This window comes from Medicago sativa, chromosome 8 (assembly GCF_051527215.1).
Source record: "Medicago sativa cultivar Bolivia chromosome 8, Bolivia_mono, whole genome shotgun sequence".
Classification (NCBI taxonomy): domain Eukaryota; kingdom Viridiplantae; phylum Streptophyta; class Magnoliopsida; order Fabales; family Fabaceae; genus Medicago; species Medicago sativa.
The window spans coordinates 49,800,550-49,823,844 of NC_140756.1; the positions used below are offsets into that span (position 1 = coordinate 49,800,550).

The window sequence follows — 23,295 nt, forward strand, 5'->3', positions numbered from 1 at the left end:
AATCTCGTAAATTAGTTCAATACTTATTCGTGAAAAGTTCATAAAGACACGTAAGGAATAGATAAGAAGGCAAGCCCCATCCCGTTGCGTATCGAGCACCTAGACACAAGTGAGGAGTCCTCTCACGAACACTTCTAATCTTTGTTACCTCGCACATTACCCACGGTCGAGGCAACATATACGCGAAGGGGTGAGATTTCACAAATCAATACATTAAGCATATAATTCAATAAAATGCATTAAACAACATAAAATATTATCGACATATCAACATTTAACACTTAGCATATTTTCATTCCATAATCAAAAACAATCATCAAATACCGGTACTAAATATCATCACTAAATCATAATTAACTTAACACTTAACTTGACAACACAACTCATATTGACAATGCAACTCTATCAACTCAACAACTTAACAACTTAAACCATCATGAAACTTCTTGATATGCAAATGCATGTGGTACCAATCATCAACATAAATGAGCACAAAGGCTGCCGGGCCTAAAGCCCCCAACTTTAATGAGCACAAAGGTTGCCGGGCCTAAAGCCCCCAACTTTAATGAGTATGCAATGGACTCAACCTTCCAACAACTTAGACAACATCGTGGACAACTTAGATAACTCATAATCATGGACAACTTCTTACATTCGACAACATAAATCGACTCATGCGGCTTCAAGACATTAATAGTCAACAACGGAAAACGACGGCAAGATACAACATATTATAACAATTGAATGCATTAACATCATCTAAGGAATGATTTACATCAACATAATTATCATAAAGCATCATAATATCACTCATGCAACATCACTACTAATCTCGGTCACACAGACCGGACTTCGGAGCTTCGGAAGTATCCTAAACAACTCTCTTTCTTACTTCTAAGGTCAACTCATGTCTACACGTGCGAAAGGATCGCATCGGAACAATTTTGGGCAACTAACGGTCTAACTCGCGGTGGCGAGTAACTTTGCTCGCGGTGGCGAGCAAAGCGTGCATTTCGGGGTCCCTAAGTCCTTGCTCGCAATGGCGAGCTATTCGCTCGCAATGGCGAGCTTACGGGTCACTCGCGGTTGCGAGTTGCATTGCTCGCGGTGGTGAGCTCGGGTCCTGGCTCGTAGATGCGAGTGTTCTTGCTCGCGAGTTGCGAGCAATGAATGTCAGATACGGCCGAAACCTAAAATTTACAACTTTTCACCTATCTTCATGATTCTTTCATCCAAATAGCATCTAATTATCATCTTAAGCAATATCTAAGGTATGTACACTAATTTTGCATCAATCTAACATCTTTTCATGGTTCAATCATCAAATTCGGTCTTAAACCTAATTTTCAATTCTCACCAAGACTCAACCTAATCATGCTAAATTCATTCTACAAAATTATATTCTTAATAATATTGAAAATTAGTCTCACCCTTACCTCGGTAATTGCGAAATCGCAGCCCTCACTCTTTTGTTCTCCTCTTCGACTTTTCTCCCTTTTTCTCCAAAAACGTACGTCTTGTTCTTCTAACTTATGTACGTCTATTTATCTCTCCTTTTACTCTTCTCACTACTAAATTACTCATCTCACAACACAGCCCAAATTCTAATATTATTATTTTCTTTATCATATCTTATTTTATTTAATAATAAAATAAGTCATAACAACATAACAACTTCACAACAACATATACCCCACATAATTCATTTATAAATCATATAAACCACTCAACTTCATGAATCATATATTTTTAAATAATCAAATAATTAAGACGGGCGTTACAACTCTCCCCAACTTATAGAATTTTCGTCCTCGAAAATTTACCTCAAGCAAACAACTCGGGTAAGACTCCATCATCTTACTCTCTAGCTCCCATGTCAAGCTTTCACCGGTCGTTCCACTCCAAACAACTCTCACTAGAGGTATCTCCTTGCCTCTCAACGTCTTCATCTTGCGATCATCAATCCTCAAGGGTAAGGTCTCCACCGTAAGGTTGTCTCTAACTTGCACATCATCACTCTGAATCACATGGGACAGGTCTGGAACATACTTCCTCGAGTGCGACACATGAAACACATCGTGCAAATTCAATAAATGCGGTGGTAAGCCAACTCTATAAGCCACCGTGCCAATTCTCTCGGATATCGATAAGGACCAATAAACTTTGGAGTCAACTTCTTTGACTTCAATGCACGACCAACACCGGTCGTTGGAGTAACTCTCAAGAACACATGGTCTCCCTCTTGAAACTCAAGGTCTTTCTTACGCTTATCATGGTAACTCTTCGCCGACTCTGTGACGCTTTCATCTTCTCTTGAATCATTTTCACCTTCTCGGTAGTACGGTGAACAATTTACGGTCCTAAAACCACACTTTCACCTCGTCTCAAACCAACACAACGGAGTCCTACACCTCCGACCATACAAAGCCTCGAAAGGTGCCATCCCAATACTTGAATGATAGCTGTTATTATAAGTGAACTCTATCAACGAGAAGATGACTATCCCAAGTTCCACCTTGCTCAAGTACACATACTCTCAACAAATCTTCGAGTGATGAATCGTTCTTTCCGACCGACCATCTGTTTGGGGATGATAAGCCGAACTCAATCTCAACTTAGAGCCTAAAGCTTCTTGCAAACTCTTCCAAAATCTCGAAGTAAATCTTGGATCTCTATCGACACAATGCTTGAAGGAACACCATGCAACTTCACAATGTCTCGAATATAAATTTCCGCCAACCGAGCTACCGGAAAACCGATATTGATCGGAATGAAGTGTGCCGAATTTGTCAATCTATCAACAATCACCCAAATGGCGTCATTCCCCTTAGGATTATTCGGCAAACTCGTCACAAAATCCATGGATATACTATCCCATTTCCACTCTGGTACATCTAACGGTGTCATCAATCCGGCGGGTTTCGATGCTCTAGCTTCGACTTCGACAAATCGAGACAAGAGTACACAAATTGTGCTACATCGCGTTTCAATCCGGACCACCAAAACAACTTCTTCAAGTCATGATACATCTTTGTAGCTCCGGATGAATACTTAAGCTACTCTTATGGCTCTCTTCAAGAATCATCTTCTTTATCTCATCATTGTACGGAATACAAATCCTACCTCGAAACCTCAACACACCTTGATCATCTACCTTGAAGTCACTATCTTCGGTTTGGTTACTAGCAACCAACAAGTCCACAAACTTAACATCGGCTTTCTGCGCATCTTTAATATCTTTTAAGAAATCATTATCAATTCTCGGCATTCCTAACTTAACGCTTCGAGACGACATTTCACAAACTAAGCTCATATCTCTAAACTGTTCAAGCAATTCAAATTCCTTCACCATCATAGCGTACATATGTAAACTCTTCCTACTTAAGGCATCCGCAACAACATTGGCTTTACCCGGATGGTAATTCAAACTAAAGTCATAATCTTTCAACAATTTGAGCCATCTTCGCCGTCTCATATTCAATTCCTTCGATCAAACAAATACTTCAAGCTCTTGTGATCACTAAACACCTCAAATCTCGAACCATACAAGTAATGTCTCCAAATCTTAAGCACAAATACAACTGCAGCTAACTCCGGATCATGAGTAGGATAATTTCATTCATGAGTTCTCAAGCTTGTCTTGAGGCATAAGCAACCACTTTACCATCTTGCATAAGCACACCGCCTAAGCCCAATTTGGACGCATCACAATACACCGCAAAAGGTTCATCGGGTTTTAGCAAAATCAAAGCTGGAGCCGTCGTCAAACGCTTCTTCAATTCATTAAAAGCTGTTCTCACAATGAACATCCCACACAAAGGTTTTACCTTTACACGTCAACCGTGTTAACGGAAGTGCTAACTTAGAAAATCCTTCTATAAATCTTCGGTAGTATCCTGCCAAACCCAAAAAGCTTCTAATCTCTGTAATCGACTTAGGAGTCTAACATTGTGATACTACTTCAACTTTAGATGGATCGACCGCAATACCACTACCGAAATAACATGGCCCGAGAAAACTTACCTCATTCAACCGTAATTCACACTTAGACAATGTAGCATACAACTTCTTCTCTTTCGGCACTTGCAAAACGATTTTCAAATGTTCTTCGCATGTTCTTCTTCTCGTCTTAGAGTAAATCAAAATATCATCGATAAACACAACCACAAAGCGATCCAAAAATGCATGGAAAATGCGATTCATATACTCCATAAACACGCCGGGCGCATTACTCACACCAAAAGGCATCACCTTATATTCATAATGACCATATCGCATCCTAAAAGCCGTCTTACGCATATCTTCATCTTTTACTTTAATCGATGATAACCCGACCTCAAATCAATCTTGCCGAACACACGTGCACCCACCACTCGGTTCATCAAATCATCAATTCTAGGAAGTGGATATCTATTCTTTATAGTTACTTTATTCGGTTGTCGATAATCAATGCACAACCTCATACTTCCATCTTTCTTCTTAACCAACAATACCGCGCTCCCCACGGTGAAACACTCGGTCTTATGAACTTCTTTTCTAGCAAATCTTCCAACTGTTTCTTCAACTCGGCCAACTCGAAGCCGACATACGGTAAGGTGTCATAGACACGAGGTTTCGTTCCCGGAACAAGATCAAAAGAAAATTCAACTTCTCTCTCTCGGTGGTACATCGGGAATTTCATCGAGGAAAACTTCGGGAAAATCACACACCACTTGCAACTTATCAACCACTCGCTTGATTCTCCAAAGATAAGGATGCCATCAAGGAAAACATTAAGATCCCATCGCGTTCTAATTGCTTCACCGCTTAGTAGACAAAAATTCCGCTCCACTTTCCTCTTCGGCGAAGAGAAACGCACCGACTTACTAAAACAATTAATGAGAACATGGTTGTACTCTAACCAGTTCATACCAAGAATTACATCCATTCCACTCGGAAATGGCGTACAAACTAAATCAATCTCAAAATTACGATCAAACATAGACAAAGGACATCGTAAACAAACAAGAGAAGTAGTCACCGAACCCTTAGCCGGAGTTTCGACAACCATTTCTCCACTCATATCGGACACGGCAAGACCCAACTTAGAAGCACATTCAAAGGCAACAAAACAATGTGTAGCACCGGTATCAATAATAGCAACTAAGGGAGTATCATTAATATAACAAGTACCTCGATCAAGCGATCCTCATTATCGATCCGAGTACCGGTCAAAGCAAAAACTTTCCCTCTAGTCCGAGTCTTCTTCGGATTCGTACACCGAGACCCAATATGACCCTCTTCTTTGCGAGTTAAAACACACAATGTCCCCATGCTTACACTCTGCAAGTGTATGTCCTTTCTTGCCACAACGAAAGCACCGTTTAATATCCTTAGTACAAGCATTACTCTTATGGCCTTTCTCGCCACAAGTGTAACAAACAATCTCGGCACCAACATCCTTCTTATTTGACCTCCTCTCATCATTAGCTCTTCCTTTTCCTTTGTCGGCGGGAGCACCGTAAGGCTTTGGGCGACTTTGTTGGCCCTTACTCATCTTCTCACTCATAATCTTATAATGAGCTTTCTTGTCATCTTCATAGATTCTCGCATCCGCTCACCAAAGCGAGAAAAGTCACGGATCGTTGGTAACCAATGGCTCGCTTAATATCGGCACGCAAACCATTCTCAAACTTGATACACTTAGAGAACTCGGCATTGTCCCCGGTGTAGTGTGGATAGAACCGAGCCGGCTCCACAAACTTTGCTTTGCATACTCGTTACCGAGCATGTTTCCTTGCTTCGGCTCAAGGAACTCGATCTCTTTTCTTCCGCGAATATCTTCGGGAAAATATACGTTTAGGAACTCTCTCTTAAACACGGCCCAAGTAATAACTCGCATCATCTTGCTCTATGGTAGGTTGGAGGCTCACCCACCGGTCATCGGCTTCCTCGGCCGGCATATGCGTTCCAAAACGCATCTTCGATCATCGGTACATTGCATAACTCGAAAATTCTTTCAACCTCTTTGAGCCACGTACGTGCTTCATCGGGGTCGTACCTTCCTTTGAAAGTAGGAGGATGATTCCTCGTAAAGGTCTCCAACATTCTCACATCAGCATTCCCACCAGCACCGGCATTTGGATGTTGTCCCACGGCTTGGACTACGGCTTCCAAAGCGACGGCAATCGCGGCATCATTTCTTCCGGCCATTCTAGTCCTCTTATAACGAGATAAGGTTGGCAGCCTCCGGAGTCTACTCTTCTTCACTTTGCACAACACACAACGTTTAGAATAACATAATAATGGTATTCCAACTGCTAAAAAGACACAACTTGACTCACTACTTGGCCGGACGGACCAACCGAGGCTACGATACCAATTGTAACACCCCGTTTTCCCAACATAAAAATTTCATCATAAATCGAGTATTTAAATCACAAACGGAATGTCACATACTTCTTTCAAAACATAAAATGGATAATAATAATTATCTCTCAAATTCAACATCAAAATCTAAAATCATGCGGCGAAAAATAGTTCGGCATACTAAAGTCTTGGCACGCGAGCCTTATCAAAATCTCGTAAATTAGTTCAATACTTATTCGTGAAAAGTTCATAAAGACACGTAAGGAATAGATAAGAAGGCAAGCCCCATCCCGTTACGTATCGAGCACCTAGACACAAGTGAGGAGTCCTCTCACGAACACTTCTAATCTTTGTTACCCGCACATTACCCACGGTCGAGGCAACATATACGCGAAGGGGTGAGATTTCACGGTCAATACATTAAGCATATAATTCAATAAAATGCATTAAACAACATAAAATATTATCGACATATCAACATTTAACACTTAGCATATTTTCATTCCATAATCAAAAACAATCATCAAATACCGGTACTAAATATCATCACTAAATCATAATTAACTTAACTCTTAACTTGACAACACAACTCATATTGACAATGCAACTCTATCAACTCAACAACTTAAACCATCATGAAACTTCTTGATATGCAAATGCATGTGGTACCAATCATCAACATAAATGAGCACGAGAGGCTGCCGGGCCTAAAGCCCCCAACTTTAATGAGCACAAAGGCTGCCGGGCCTAAAGCCCCCAACTTTAATGAGTATGCAATGGACTCAACCTTCCAACAACTTAGACAACATCGTGGACAACTTAGATAACTCATAATCATGGACAACTTCTTACATTCGACAACATAAACCGACTCATGCGGCTTCAAGACATTAATAGTCAACAGCAGAAAACAGCAGCAAGATACAACATATTATAACAATTGAATGCATTAACATCATCTAAGGAATGATTTACATCAACATAATTATCATAAAGCATCATAATATCACTCATGCAACATCACTACTAATCTCGGTCACCGGACAGACTTCGGAGCTTCGAAAGTATCCTAAACAACTCTCTTTCTTACTTCTAAGGTCAACTCATGTCTACACGTGCGAAAGGATTACATCGGAACAATTTTGGGCAACTAACGGTCTAACTCGCGAGTGGCGAGTAACTTTGCTCGCGGTGGCGAGCAAAGCGTGCATTTCGGGGTCCCTAAGTCCTTGCTCGCAATGGCGAGCTATTCTGCTCGCAATGGCGAGCTTACGAGTCACTCGCGGTTGCGAGTTGCATTGCTCGCGGTGGTGAGCTCGGGGTCCCGGCTCGTAGATGCGAGTGTTCTTGCTCGCGATTGCGAGCAATGAATGTCGCACGGCCGAAACCTAAAATTTACAACTTTTCACCTATCTTCATGATTCTTTCATCCAAATAGCATCTAATTATCATCTTAAGCAATATCTAAGGTATGTACACTAATTTTGCATCAATCTAACATCTTTTCATGGTTCAATCATTAAATTCGGTCTTAAACCTAATTTTCAATTCTCACCAAGACTCAACCTAATCATGCTAAATTCATTCTACAAAATTATATTCTTAATAATATTGAAAATTAGTCTCACCCTTACAGTAAGTGCGTAAATCGCAGCCCTCACTCTTTTGTTCTCCTCTTCGACTTTTCTCCCTTTTTCTCCAAAAACGTACGTCTTGTTCTTCTAACTTATGTCCGTCTATTTATCTCTCCTTTTTACTCTTCTCACTACTAAATTACTCATCTCACAACACAGCCCAAATTCTAATATTATTATTTTCTTTATCATATCTTATTTTATTTAATAATAAAATAAGTCATAACAACATAACAACTTCACAACAACATATACCCCACATAATTCATTTATAAATCATATAAACCACTCAACTTCATGAATCATAAAATTCACACATATCAATCATGAAAATCACTTAAATCATATATATAAATATATTTTTAAATAATCAAATAATTAAGACGGGCGTTACAACTCTCCCCAACTTATAGAATTTTCGTCCTCGAAAATTTACCTCAAGCAAACAACTGCGGGTAAGACTCCATCATCTTACTCTCTAGCTCCCATGTCAAGCTTTCACCAAATCGTTCCACTCCAAACAACTCTCACTAGAGGTATCTCCTTGCCTCTCAACGTCTTCATCTTGCGATCATCAATCCTCAAGGGTAAGGTCTCCACCGTAAGGTTGTCTCTAACTTGCACATCATCACTACGAATCACATGGGACAGGTCCGGAACATACTTCCTCACTGCGACACATGAAACACATCGTGCAAATTAGATAAATGCGGTGGTAAGCCAACTCTATAAGCCATCGTGCCAATTCTCTCGGATATCCGATAAGGACCAATAAACTTTGGAGTCAACTTCTTTGACTTCAATGCACGACCAACACCGGTCGTTGGAGTAACTCTCAAGAACACATGGTCTCCCTCTTGAAACTCAAGGTCTTTCTTACGCTTATCATGGTAACTCTTCGCCGACTCTGTGACACTTTCATCTTCTCTTGAATCATTTTCACCTTCTCGGTAGTACGTTGAACAATTTCTGGTCCTAAAACCACACTTTCACCTGTCTCAAACCAACACAACGGAGTCCTACACCTCCGACCATACAAAGCCTCGAAAGGTGCCATCCCAATACTTGAATGATAGCTGTTATTATAAGTGAACTCTATCAACGAGAAGATGACTATCCCAAGTTCCACCTTGCTCAAGTACACATACTCTCAACAAATCTTCGAGTGACCGAATCGTTCTTTCCGACCGACCATCTGTTTGGGGATGATAAGCCGAACTCAATCTCAACTTAGAGCCTAAAGCTTCTTGCAAACTCTTCCAAAATCTCGAAGTAAATCTTGGATCTCTATCTGACACAATGCTTGAAGGAACACCATGCAACTTCACAATGTCTCGAATATAAATTTCCGCCAACCGAGCTACCGGAAAACCGATATTGATCGGAATGAAGTGTGCCGAATTTGTCAATCTATCAAGAATCACCCAAATGGCGTCATTCCCCTTAGGATTATTCGGCAAACTCGTCACAAAATCCATGGATATACTATCCCATTTCCACTCTGGTACATCTAACGGTGTCATCAATCCGGCGGGTTTCGATGCTCTAGCTTCGACTTCGACAAATCGGACAAGAGTACACAAATTGTGCTACATCGCGTTTCAATCCGAGACCACCAAAACAACTTCTTCAAGTCATGATACATCTTTGTAGCTCCCGGATGAATACTTAAGCTACTCTTATGGCTCTCTTCAAGAATCATCTTCTTTATCTCATCATTGTCCGGAATACAAATCCTACCTCGAAACCTCAACACACCTTGATCATCTACCTTGAAGTCACTATCTTCGGTTTGGTTACTAGCAACCAACAAGTCCACAAACTTAACATCGGCCTTTCGCGCATCTTTAATATCTTTTAAGAAATCATTATCAATTCTCGGCATTCCTAACTTAACGCTTCGAGACGACATTTCACAAACTAAGCTCATATCTCTAAAGCTTGTTCAAGCAATTCAAATTCCTTCACCATCATAGCGTACATATGTAAACTCTTCCTACTTAAGGCATCCGCAACAACATTGGCTTTACCCGGATGGTAATTCAAACTAAAGTCATAATCTTTCAACAATTTGAGCCATCTTCGCTGTCTCATATTCAATTCCTTCTAATCAAACAAATACTTCAAGCTCTTGTGATCACTAAACACCTCAAATCTCGAACCATACAAGTAATGTCTCCAAATCTTAAGCACAAATACAACGCGGCTAACTTCGGATCATGAGTAGGATAATTTCATTCATGAGTTCTCAACCTGTCTTGAGGCATAAGCAACCACTTTACCATCTTGCATAAGCACACCGCCTAAGCCCAATTTGGACGCATCACAATACACCGCAAAAGGTTCATCGGGTTTTAGCAAAATCAAAGCTGGAGCCGTCGTCAAACGCTTCTTCAATTCATTAAAGCTGTTCTCACAATGAACATCCCACACAAAGGTTTTACCTTTACACGTCAACGTGTTAACGGAAGTGCTAACTTAGAAAATCCTTCTATAAATCTTCGGTAGTATCTGCCAAACCCAAAAAGCTTCTAATCTCTGTAATCGACTTAGGAGTCTAACATTGTGATACTACTTCAACTTTAGATGGATCGACCGCAATACCACTACCGAAATAACATGGCCCGGTAAAACTTACCTCATTCAACCGTAATTCACACTTAGACAATGTAGCATACAACTTCTTCTCTTTCGGCACTTGCAAAACGATTTTCAAATGTTCGTATGTTCTTCTTCCGTCTTAGAGTAAATCAAAATATCATCGATGAACACAACCACAAAGCGATCCAAAAATGCATGGAAAATGCGATTCATATACTCCATAAACACGCCGGGCGCATTACTCACACCAAAAGGCATCACCTTATATTCATAATGACCATATCGCATCCTAAAAGCCGTCTTCGCATATCTTCATCTTTTACTTTAATCCGATGATAACCCGACCTCAAATCAATCTTCTTGAACACACGTGCACCCACCAGTGGTTCATCAAATCATCAATTCTAGGAAGTGGATATCTATTCTTTATAGTTACTTTATTCGGTTGTCGATAATCAATGCACAACCTCATACTTCCATCTTTCTTCTTAACCAACAATACCGGCGCTCCCCACGGTGAAACACTCGGTCTTATGAACTTCTTTTCTAGCAAATCTTCCAACTGTTTCTTCAACTCAGCCAACTCGAAGCCGACATACGGTAAGGTGTCATAGACACGAGGCTTCGTTCCCGGAACAAGATCAAAAGAAAATTCAACTTCTCTCTCTGGTGGTACATCGGGAATTTCATCGGGGAAAACTTCAGAAAATCACACACCACTTGCAACTTATCAACCACTGCTTGATTCTCCAAAGATAAGGATGCCATCAAGGAAAACATTAAGATCCCATCGCGTTCTAATTGCTTCAGCCGCTTAGTAGACAAAAATTCCGCTCCACTTTCCTCTTCGGTAGAAGAGAAACGCACCGACTTACTAAAACAATTAATGAGAACATGGTTGTACTCTAACCAGTTCATACCAAGAATTACATCCATTCCACTCGTATGCGTACAAACTAAATCAATCTCAAAATTACGATCAAACATAGACAAAGGACATCGTAAACAAACAAGAGAAGTAGTCACCGAACCCTTAGCCGGAGTTTCGACAACCATTTCTCCACTCATATCGACACAAGAAGACCCAACTTAGAAGCACATTCAAAGGCAACAAAACAATGTGTAGCACCGGTATCAATAATAGCAACTAAGGGAGTATCATTAATATAACAAGTACCTCGATCAAGCGATCCTCATTATCGATCGAGTACCGGTCAAAGCAAAAACTTTCCCTCTAGTCCGAGTCTTCTTCGGATTCGTACACCGAGACCCAATATGACCCTCTTCTTTGCGGTTAAAACACACAATGTCCCCATGCTTACACTCTGCAAGTGTATGTCCTTTGCCACAACGAAAGCACCGTTTAATATCCTTAGTACAAGCATTACTCTTATGGCCTTTCTCGCCACAAGTGTAACAAACAATCTCGGCACCGGCATCCTTCTTATTTTACCTCCTCTCATCATTAGCTCTTCCTTTTCCTTTGTCGGCAGAGCACCGTAAGGCTTTGGGCGACTTTGTTGGCCACTTACTCATCTTCTCACTCATAATCTTATAATGAGCTTTGCCGTCATCTTCATAGATTACGCATCCGCTCACCAAAGCGAGAAAAGTCACGGATCTGTTGGTAACCAATGGCTCGCTTAATATCGGCACGCAAACCATTCTCAAACTTGATACACTTAGAGAACTCAGCATTGTCCCCGGTGTAGTGTGGATAGAACCGAGCCGGCTCCACAAACTTTGCCGCATACTCGTTACCGAGCATGTTTCCTTGCTTCGGCTCAAGGAACTCGATCTCTTTTCTTCCGCGAATATCTTCGGGAAAATATCTGTTTAGGAACTCTCTCTTAAACACAGCCCAAGTAATAACTACATCATCTTGCTCTATGGTAGGTTGGAGGCTCACCCACCGGTCATCGGCTTCCTCGGCCCGGCATATGCGTTCCAAAACGCATCTTCGATCATCGGTACATTGCATAACTGCTGAAAATTCTTTCAACCTCTTTGAGCCACGTCCGTAGCTTCATCGAGGTCGTACCTTCCTTTGAAAGTAGGAGGATGATTCCTCGAGAAGGTCTCCAACATTCTCACATCGGCATTCCCACCCGGCACCGGCATTTGGATGTTGTCCCACGGCTTGGGCTACGGCTTCCAAAGCGTAGCAATCGCAGCATCATTTATTCCGGCCATTCTAGTCCTCTTATAACGTATAAGGTTGGCAGCCTCCAGTCTACTCTTCTTCACCGCACAACACACAACGTTTAGAATAACATAATAATGGTATTCCAACTGCTAAAACGACACAACTTGACTCACTACTTGGCCGGACGGACCAACCGAGCTTTGATACCAATTGTAACACCCCGTTTTCCCAACATAAAAATTTCATCATAAATCGGAGTATTTAAATCACAAACGGAATGTCACATACTTCTTTCAAAACATAAAATGGATAATAATAATTATCTCTCAAATTCAACATCAAAATCTAAAATCATGCGGCGAAAAATAGTTCGGCATACTAAAGTCTTGGCACGCAGGCCTTATCAAAATCTCGTAAATTAGTTCAATACTTATTCGTGAAAAGTTCATAAAGACACGTAAGGAATAGATAAGAAGGCAAGCCCCATCCCGTTACGTATCGAGCACATAGACACAAGTGAGGAGTCCTCTCACGAACACTTCTAATCTTTGTTACCCGCACATTACCCACGGTCGAGGCAACATATACGCGAAGGGGTGAGATTTCACAGTCAATACATTAAGCATATAATTCAATAAAATGCATTAAACAACATAAAATATTATCGACATATCAACATTTAACACTTAGCATATTTTCATTCCATAATCAAAAACAATCATCAAATACCGGTACTAAATATCATCACTAAATCATAATTAACTTAACTCTTAACTTGACAACACAACTCATATTGACAATGCAACTCTATCAACTCAACAACTTAAACCATCATGAAACTTCTTGATATGCAAATGCATGTGGTACCAATCATCAACATAAATGAGCACGAGAGGCTGCCGGGCCTAAAGCCCCCAACTTTAATGAGCACAAAGGCTGCCGGGCCTAAAGCCCCCAACTTTAATGAGCACAAAGGCTGCCGGGCCTAAAGCCCCCAACTTTAATGAGTATGCAATGGACTCAACCTTCCAACAACTTAGACAACATCGTGGACAACTTAGATAACTCATAATCATGGACAACTTCTTACATTCGACAACATAAACCGACTCATGCGGCTTCAAGACATTAATAGTCAACGGCAGAAAACGAAGCAAGATACAACATATTATAACAATTGAATGCATTAACATCATCTAAGGAATGATTTACATCAACATAATTATCATAAAGCATCATAATATCACTCATGCAACATCACTACTAATCTCGGTCACACAGACGGACTTAGGAGCTTCGAAAGTATCCTAAACAACTCTCTTTCTTACTTCTAAGGTCAACTCATGTCTACACGTGCGAAAGGATTACATCGTAACAATTTTGGGCAACTAACGGTCTAACTCGCGGTGGCGAGTAACTTTGCTCGCGGTGGCGAGCAAAGCGTGCATTTCGGGGTCCCTAAGTCCTTGCTCGCAATGGCGAGCTATTCTGCTCGCAATGGCGAGCTTACGGGTCACTCGCGGTTGCGAGTTGCATTGCTCGCGGTGGTGAGCTCTGGGTCCCGGCTCGTAGATGCGAGTGTTCTTGCTCGCGATTGCGAGCAATGAATGTCGATACGGCCGAAACCTAAAATTTACAACTTTTCACCTATCTTCATGATTCTTTCATCCAAATAGCATCTAATTATCATCTTAAGCAATATCTAAGGTATGTACACTAATTTTGCATCAATCTAACATCTTTTCATGGTTCAATCATCAAATTCGGTCTTAAACCTAATTTTCAATTCTCACCAAGACTCAACCTAATCATGCTAAATTCATTCTACAAAATTATATTCTTAATAATATTGAAAATTAGTCTCACCCTTACTCGGTAATTGCGTAAATCGCAGCCCTCACTCTTTTGTTCTCCTCTTCGACTTTTCTCCCTTTTTCTCCAAAAACGTACGTCTTGTTCTTCTAACTTATGTCTGTCTATTTATCTCTCCTTTTTACTCTTCTCACTACTAAATTACTCATCTCACAACACAGCCCAAATTCTAATATTGTTATTTTCTTTATCATATCTTATTTTATTTAATAATAAAATAAGTCATAACAACATAACAACTTCACAACAACATATACCCCACATAATTCATTTATAAATCATATAAACCACTCAACTTCATGAATCATAAAATTCACACATATCAATCATGAAAATCACTTAAATCATATATATAAATATATTTTTAAATAATCAAATAATTAAGACGGGCGTTACAATACCCACATCTTGTTTTATTGTGAATAAATTCTCCAATGAGAAAAGCACAAGTTGTCATATAAAAATATCTTGTGCAAGAATTCATGCCAAAAATATGAAGATCTCATACAAAAATATCTTATGCAAAGAATTTGAAGATCCTTCACCAAAATATGAAGATTTGATATAAAAATATGAAGCCAACCAATAGAAGCTTGACATGCCCCCAATTTGCCTTTTGCCGCTTTTGCTTTAAAGACAAGCTACCTATTAGTTTCTTGTGGAACATTCTATTGATGTATTGTGTAACACCCCGTTTTCCCAACACATAAATAATATGAATAATCGAGTTTTCAACTTTAAAACGGGATGTCACACTTCTTACACGGATTTAAAATAGGATAAAGTCACTATTTATTCAAACAACATCTGTCAATATTTTCAATTACTTTGCAGCGGAAAATAAAACATCTTAATTAATTCATCATAATGGCACTATGACCTCAACATCATTCAACTTATTAAAATCTAAATCAAAGGTTCTTCAACATAATTCATAATCAAAACATAGTTCGTGACAAATAACATAGTTCATGATAAAATAACATCGTTCATGGCAAATACGTAACATATGGAAACAAGCAATATCCCTATCCATTTACGTATCAGAACAACCTAATACGACACGACATAGACTACTCAAGACTGCAACTATTCTTGGTCACTTGCAAGTTACCCATGTAAGGCAACAATTTCCAAGCGAAGGGGTGAGATTTCACATTCAATAATAATAAGCATATAATTCATCGGCAAAATTTAACAACATAAATAACACTTGTTTAACTATGTTACTTCTTCATAATACTTCTTAATTCAACTCCTTAATTTATTGATAACTGGTCAACAACGACAATAAATCAACAACGACATCCACAACTTCGACTAGACATCAAGGACAATGCAACAACAACTCTTTAACTTCGACAATGCAACAACAACTAAGACATCATGCATGTGGTACCATTCGGGGCATAAGCCTTCGTTTCTATTGAGCATAAAAGGCTCCCGGGGCTTGAGCCCTCGTCGCTATTAAGCAAAATGCTCCGGGGCTTAAGCCCTCATCGTTTGTATGAATAGACTCAACAACTTGACATCTTAACATCCTAACATCTTAACAACTCAACAACTTGGCATCTTAACATCTTAACAACTTAACAACTCAACAACTTGACATCTTAACATCTTAACAACTCAACAACTTGGCATCTTAACATCTTAATATCTTAACAACTCAACATCTTAGCATAACCGGAGGTATGCCGGTAGTTGTTAAATTGGTCTCTGTAGATACGATACTTCTTATACTAAAACCGACTTAGCCGTACACTTGCGGCCCCGTCAAGTTTTTGGCGTCGTTGCCGGGGACCGAACTCGGGTCTCTCGGGTGAGAGCCGAGTATCCCGACCAACTAGTTAGGATACGATACTTTTATTTATTTAAAAAAAACTTTGCATGCGAAAAACCCGAAGTGCCGGAAATCTAGTCGGATACATTGACAAAATTGAGCGCTACTTCCGAGCTAGGCGCCGATTGTTTATCGATACCCCGTCGCGTCCGAGACTCAATCGAAATGGGCGACAACAACAACGATAACCGGCCACCGAAGGATTTCACCGTGCCCTCTCGAGGAGGAGGCTCATACGAGCATTGTTCGCCCTGCCATTGCGGCGAACAACTTCGAGCTCAAACCCTCCTTAGTGCGAGATAATTCAGCAAAATCAGCTTCTCCGAAAACCCAACGGAGGACCCGAACTTGTACCTTGCTACCTTTGTGCGGTTTGCGAGATGCTAGAAGTGAATGGCGTCGACCCCGAAGCCATTCGTTTACGTTTATTCCCTTTCTCCCTCTAGGACCGAGCCAACGCATGGCTTAATTCCCCGCCATCAAATTCCATAACGATATGGAATGAATTAAAGAAGGCGTTCCTTGCTAGGTATTTCCCGCCGAGCAAAATGGCACAATTGAGGAACCTAATTACTTGCTTTAGGCCGAAAGACGGAGAATCTCACTTTGAAGCATGGGAGAGATACAAGGATCTTTTGAGAGCTTTCCCGCATCATGGGTTGGAAAAGTGGCCGATCATCCATACCTTTTACAATGGTCTCTTGTATAACACAAGGATGACTATCGATGCCGCTACGGGAGGAGCTCTAATGAAAAAGTCGTTTCTTTGAGGCTTGGGGCCTGATTGAGGATATGGCCCAGAACCATTACCAATGTGGGAGCAAACGCGCTCTAGCCGAAAAGGCCAGCCGAAGGCGGGGATGTACGAGGTTAGCGCTTTGATCATCCGAGCGCTAAAGTTGATGCGCTATATAAAAAGATAGATAGTCAAACCATCACTCCACCTGCCCCCGTGGCCGTTGTGGCCCCTAACCGTGAGATTTGCGTGACACCCGGACACACCCCTCCCGAGTGTCATCTCGTTAGTCGGTACGGACCAGGCAAACTACACCCATGGGAACCATATGGGCAAAGAAATCCTAATTTCCCATATAGAAATAGCAATCCCACCTTTGTGCAAAATCTTGCACCCATTGCACCTCCTGGTTTCCAAGGTCAAAGAGGAGCCCCTATTGCTCCTCAAAAGTCTAACCTAGAACTAATGATGGAAAATTTTGTCATGTCACAGTCCCAACAAAACAAGGTGTTCCTAAATCAAAACATTCACACGAATGAAATGATTAAGCAAACTTGCATCTATGGTTGACACGTTGGCCACTCATAACAAAATGTTGGAAATGCAAATTGCATAAGTGGCCCAACAACGAGTTCGGGTATGCTCCATTAAGGCTAAGCTCCATTTACTCCATTTAGGGTTTGGATGCAAGACATGTGGCAAAAAAATATGTAAACGGTTGAGATTTTAAATTAAAAAACAAATATTTGTTTAATAAAAATACATAATAATAACAAATAAAATCATGTTCCCTTCTTCTCTCATATCACAACAAACTTTTATTGTTTTTTAATTTAAAATCTCAACCGTTAGATATTTTTTGCCACATGACTTGCATCTAAACCCTAAATGGAGTAAATGGAGCTTAGCCTAAATGGAGCATACCCGAACTCCCCAACAACGACCAGCTGCACCTTCGGGAACTTTCCTTGCGCAACCTCAACCAAATGCAAAAGGGGAGCTGAATGTTGTTACCTGCGTAGTGCAAAAGAGTTAGGGAACCCTAGTGAGAGGGAAGGCGCCGTGAGAGTCGGTGCCTACTTAAAGTGAGGAAATCTTAGAGAGAAACGCTGGAGTGGAGTAAGAAAAAGAGAAACCCTATGTACCTCCACCCCTACAAACCTCCGATCCCATTCCCTCGCAGACTTGCTAAGTCAAAGAATGAGGGTCGCTTAAGAAATTCATGGAGCTCTTGAAGAAGCTCCACGTAAATATCCCTTTCACGGAGGCAATTACTCAAATGCCCTCTTATGCCAAGTTTCTAAAAGAAATTTTGACAAATAAGAGAAAAATTGATACCGATGATACGGTAGCACTCACCGAAGAGTGTAGCGCTATCATCCGTAATAAGATGCCACCCAAATTGAAAGATCCGGGGAGTTTTTCAATTCCTTGCGTTATTGGCAACTACGTCATCGATAAAGCGCTCTGTGATTTGGGTGCTAGTGTGAGTCTTATGCCCCTTTCCATGCGAGAGACTCAACCTAGGAGAGCTAAAACCGACCGGGATGTCTCTAAAAGCTGGCTGATCGATCTATCAAGTACCCGGTAGGAATACCGGAAGATGTACCGTTGAGAATCGGCCGGTTGTAATGGACATCACCGAAGACTCGTCTATCCCAATCCTCTTAGGCGTACCTTTCCTAGCTATGGCCGGTGCCATCATAGATGTAAAGAAATGAAACCTTTGAGGTCGGGGATGAAAAGATCGAGTTCATCTTGTCTAAATTCATGAAAAACCCCTCCATTAACGACACGACTTGCTTAGTTGACATAATTGATGAATGCATTAAGGAGCATGCGTCGGGACAACCTCCCACCGAGGGAATGGATGTGTCCTTGACCGAAACCGAGGGAAACGAGGCAGGTCCCAATCAAGAAGAATTGGATGCAAATCCAGTTCATCAAAATGAATGCCTCACCCTTCTTCCCTGCTCGGACTCAAGAGCAAGAAAGTCGAGATGAAAGAGCTACCCAAGAACCTTAGGTATGAATTCCTAGGATCTAACCGACCAGTCATTGTGAGTGCCGACTTAGGAGAGACCGAAACCGAAAAGCGCTTGTTGTTCTAAGAAAGTACCCGAAAGCAATAGGGTACTTAATCGATGACCTCAAAGGTATTAGCCCTTCCATTTGTATGCATAAAATCTTACTCGAAGAGGACTACAAACCCTTTAGAGAACATCAAAGAAGGCTGAACCCAAACATGAGTGAGGTTGTTAAAAAGGAGGTATTGAAGCTTCTGGATGCGGGTGTGATATACCCCATCTCGGACGGGGAAGTGGGTGAGTCCAGTTCATGTAGTACCAAAGGAGGGATGGCAGTGGTGAAGAATGAAAAGGGAGAGTCTCGTGGCTGCACGTACAACCACCGGATGGCGTATGTGTATAGACTATAGAAAAGCGAACAAAGCCACGAGGAAAGACCACTTCCTTCTCCCGTTCATAGACCAAATGCTTGAGCGCCTAGCTAAGCATTCCCATTTTTGCTATCTTGATGGTTACTCGGGATTCTTTCGCATCCCTATCCACCCGAGTGACCAAGAAAAGACGACCTTCACATGCCCTTATGGAACATTTGCCTATCGGCGAATGCCTTTCGGGCTATGCAATGCGCCCACCACCTTTCGCAGATGCATGATGACAATCTTTGGAGATTTCACGAGAGGACATTATGGAAATCTTCATGGATCACTTCTCGGTATGCGGGCCAAGCTTTGAGGGTTGTCTCGAGTAATTTGGAAAAAGTTTTAGAAAGATGTGTAAAAGTTAACCTAGTGCCGAATCGGGAAAAATGCCATTTCATGGTAAAGGAAGGCATAGTCCTCGGACACGTAGTGTCGAACGAGGAATAGAGGTTGACGAGAGCGAAGATCGAAGTTATTGAGAAGACCGAAGCTTTCTAGGTCACGCCGGTTTTTACCGACGTTTCATTAAGGACTTCTCTAAGATAACTAAGCCTCTTACAGGCTTGCTCATGAAGGACGCAGAGTTCATCTTTGATGAACAATGCCTTGGGTCCTTCCACAAGCTCAAGCAAGCACTAATCTCCGCCCCTATAATGCAACCTCCAGATTGGAGTCTTCCCTTTAAGATTATGTGCGATGCGAGTGACTATAGCGAGTTGGTGCTTTGTCTTGGGACGACGAAAAGATAAAAAGATGCATGTGATATATTACGCCCAGAACCTTAGATGAAGCTCAAATAAATTATGCTACTACCGAGAAAGAGCTTCTAGCCATTTATTTATGCTATTGACAAATTTCGATCTTACTTGGTAGGTTTGAAAATTATTGTCTACATTGACCATGCCGCTATAAGGTATCTACTAAGCAAGAAAGACGCAAAGCCCGAGGTTGATTCGATGGATTCTACTACTACAAGAGTTTGATCTTGAGCTTCATGATAAAAAAGGAACAGAGAATGTGGTAGCGAGACCATTTGTCTAGGTTGAGTGACCTCCAAATGCCGAGAGGAGTTACTTTCGATGACTCTTTCCACGATGATAGGGTGATGGCGTCCGTAAAGACCGTGGCACCATGGTACGCCGACTTTGTCAACTACCTTGCCGTTCGGGTCCTACCCCCGGACATGGACTATCAGCGAAAGAAAAAGTTCTTCAAGGATCTAAAGCAATATTACTGGGATGAGCCCCTCTTTTTCAAGCGACGTGCGAAGTATCTTCCGTTGTTGCATTCCGCAGGAAGAGGTCGAGAGTGTCCTTACCCCTTGTCATGCGTCCCCCTATGGTGGGCATGCCGGCACGTCCAAAATGGCCTACAAGATCCACCAAGCAGACTCTACTGGCCTAATATCTTTAAGGATGTCCATGCGTTTGTTGCGAGATGTGACCGGTGCCGGCGCACGGAACATCTCCAAAAGGCATGAGATGCCACTTAAAAACATCCTAGAGGTTGAAATCTTCGATGTGTGGGGCATTGACTTCATGGGACCCCTGTCCTCCATGGGAAACAAATACATACTCGTCGCAAAGGACTATGTGTCAAAATGGATCGAGGCCATCGCCTCTCCTACCAATGATACACGAGTTGTGATTAAAATGTTTAAGAAAATAATATTCCCTAGATTTGGAGTCCCGAGGCTGGTCATAAGTGATGGTGGATCTCACTTCATCTCGAGGCAATTTGAAAATTTGCTACATAAGTATGGAGTGAAGCACAAAGTTGCAACCCCGTATCATCCACAAACAAGCGGCCAAGTGGAAGTCTCTAACCGAGAAATTAAGTCCATCCTTGAGAAAAGTGTCTCAACATCTAGGAAGGACCGGGCCGCCAAGCTTGATGATGAAATCTGGGCTTATAGAACTACCTACAAGACGCCTATTGGGACTACACCTTTCAAACTAGTCTATGGGAAGTCTTGCCATCTTCCGGTGGAACTTGAGCATAAAGCCTATTGGGCTATTAAAGCCCTTAACATGGATTACAAAGCCGCCGGGGAAAAAGGATATTAGAGTTGAATGAGTTAGAAGAGCTAAGATTAGACGCCTATGAGAATGCCAAGATTTACAAAGAAAGAACAAATAAATGGCATGACAGCGTATAATCGGAGAGTATTTAGAGAGGGGGAGCTTGTATTACTATTTAACTCCAGGTTGAAATTATTCCCCGGAAAGCTCCGCTCTCGTTGGTCCGGGCCGTTTCAAGTGAAAAAGTAACACCGTCTGGCGCAGCTTTAAGTGTGGAGTGAATCCACCGGCCCATTTACCGTGAATGGCCGTAGGTTAAAACATTACACCTCTGGAGAGGATGTTGAGAAAGCGTTCGTTACACCTTCACAAAACCCTTAAAGCCGAGTAAGGCGTCGAGCTACCGACGTTAAATGAAGCACCGCATGGGAGGCAATCCACGCTTTTATTTAGTGACTTCGTTTATATGTTTATTTTTTGTTTAAGAAATAAAAAGATCAGTTAGATTGGCAAGGATAGGTGGCATGTCCCAAAGGCAAGAGAAAAAAATTGGCAAGGATATATGGATGGTTCAACATCATGGGATGCGCCCCGAGATGACCCGGACGACGATTGATCTTCTATATAGTGTCTTTCCTTTTCTTTTATTTTTATTAATTTTCATTGAGGTCAATGTCAGTTTTAAGTGTGGGGGAGGAATTTCCCACCTTAACGGTCTAAGTGTTAATTATCGAGTCAATAAAATGTGTAGTTTTTGCTTTGTTGTCTAATTCTCCCGTTTTATGAACCAATAAAATTTCAAAAAAATAAAAAAATAAAAAATAAATAAATAAATTTAAGGCTGAGTTCGGTGATGACTTTATGCATGTAAACACCCTTTCCCTTTTTAAGTTTCACTAAACTCATATCATATTTCAATGTGAAAATTCTCTTTTGAGAAAAGCACAAAGTTGCGGTCTTTGAGTAATTGTGTAGGTAGGTATTTTAAGGAGCACGTTCTAACTTCAATGGTAAATTAACCCTTAAAAGTTTTCAGAGTAAAAGTAGTATAATTTAGTGTGGGGGAATAAAAAGGAATTTAAAAAAATTAAATCAAGAGGGGCGGAAGCAAATATATTTATAAGGGAACATCATTGACTCGGGGGGTCGGGAGTAGGCCTCACTTGCTTCCCACGTGAAGATGGTGTCTCTCTAATCAAAAGTAGCTTCCGTAATTCCTTCTTATAACCGTCAAAAAGGGGTCGAACAAATACATATATAGGGGGCATCATTGACTTTGAGGGGGTCGGGAGTAGGCCTCACTTGCTTCCCACGTGAAGATGGTGTCTTTGAACATCAATAAAAGTTCTGCAGTTCCCCAAAGTTTATAAATGTCAAATGATCAAAATGACTCTCATCTCTCTTATATGAAATGAAGAAAGAACTTTTCTCGGTTGATTTACTGTTGAAGTTAGAACTTGTTTTCCTCATAATACCTCTTACACAGCGCAATAAAAGCCGGACTCCACACACACACTCACTTGAAACCGTTGTAGGGTTGATGTGATCCTTGAAAAGTGTTTAGGTTGTGATAAGTGCATCCCGAGAACAAAGCCTTGAAAAATAAAAATGCAATTGAATTCAAGTTAATTTTGTTTTTCTCGAATTA

At 41.1% G+C, this 23,295-nt stretch overlaps 1 non-coding gene across 1 annotated transcript; it reads right to left on the minus strand.

Moving 5' to 3' along the window:
* Positions 1–16,999: 16,999 nt before the first annotated feature.
* LOC146899333 (small nucleolar RNA R71) lies at positions 17,000–17,105 on the minus strand. The gene has a single exon (XR_015024377.1). It is a non-coding gene; the product is annotated as a small nucleolar RNA R71 (small nucleolar RNA).
* Between the last annotated feature and the right edge of the window lie 6,190 nt (positions 17,106–23,295).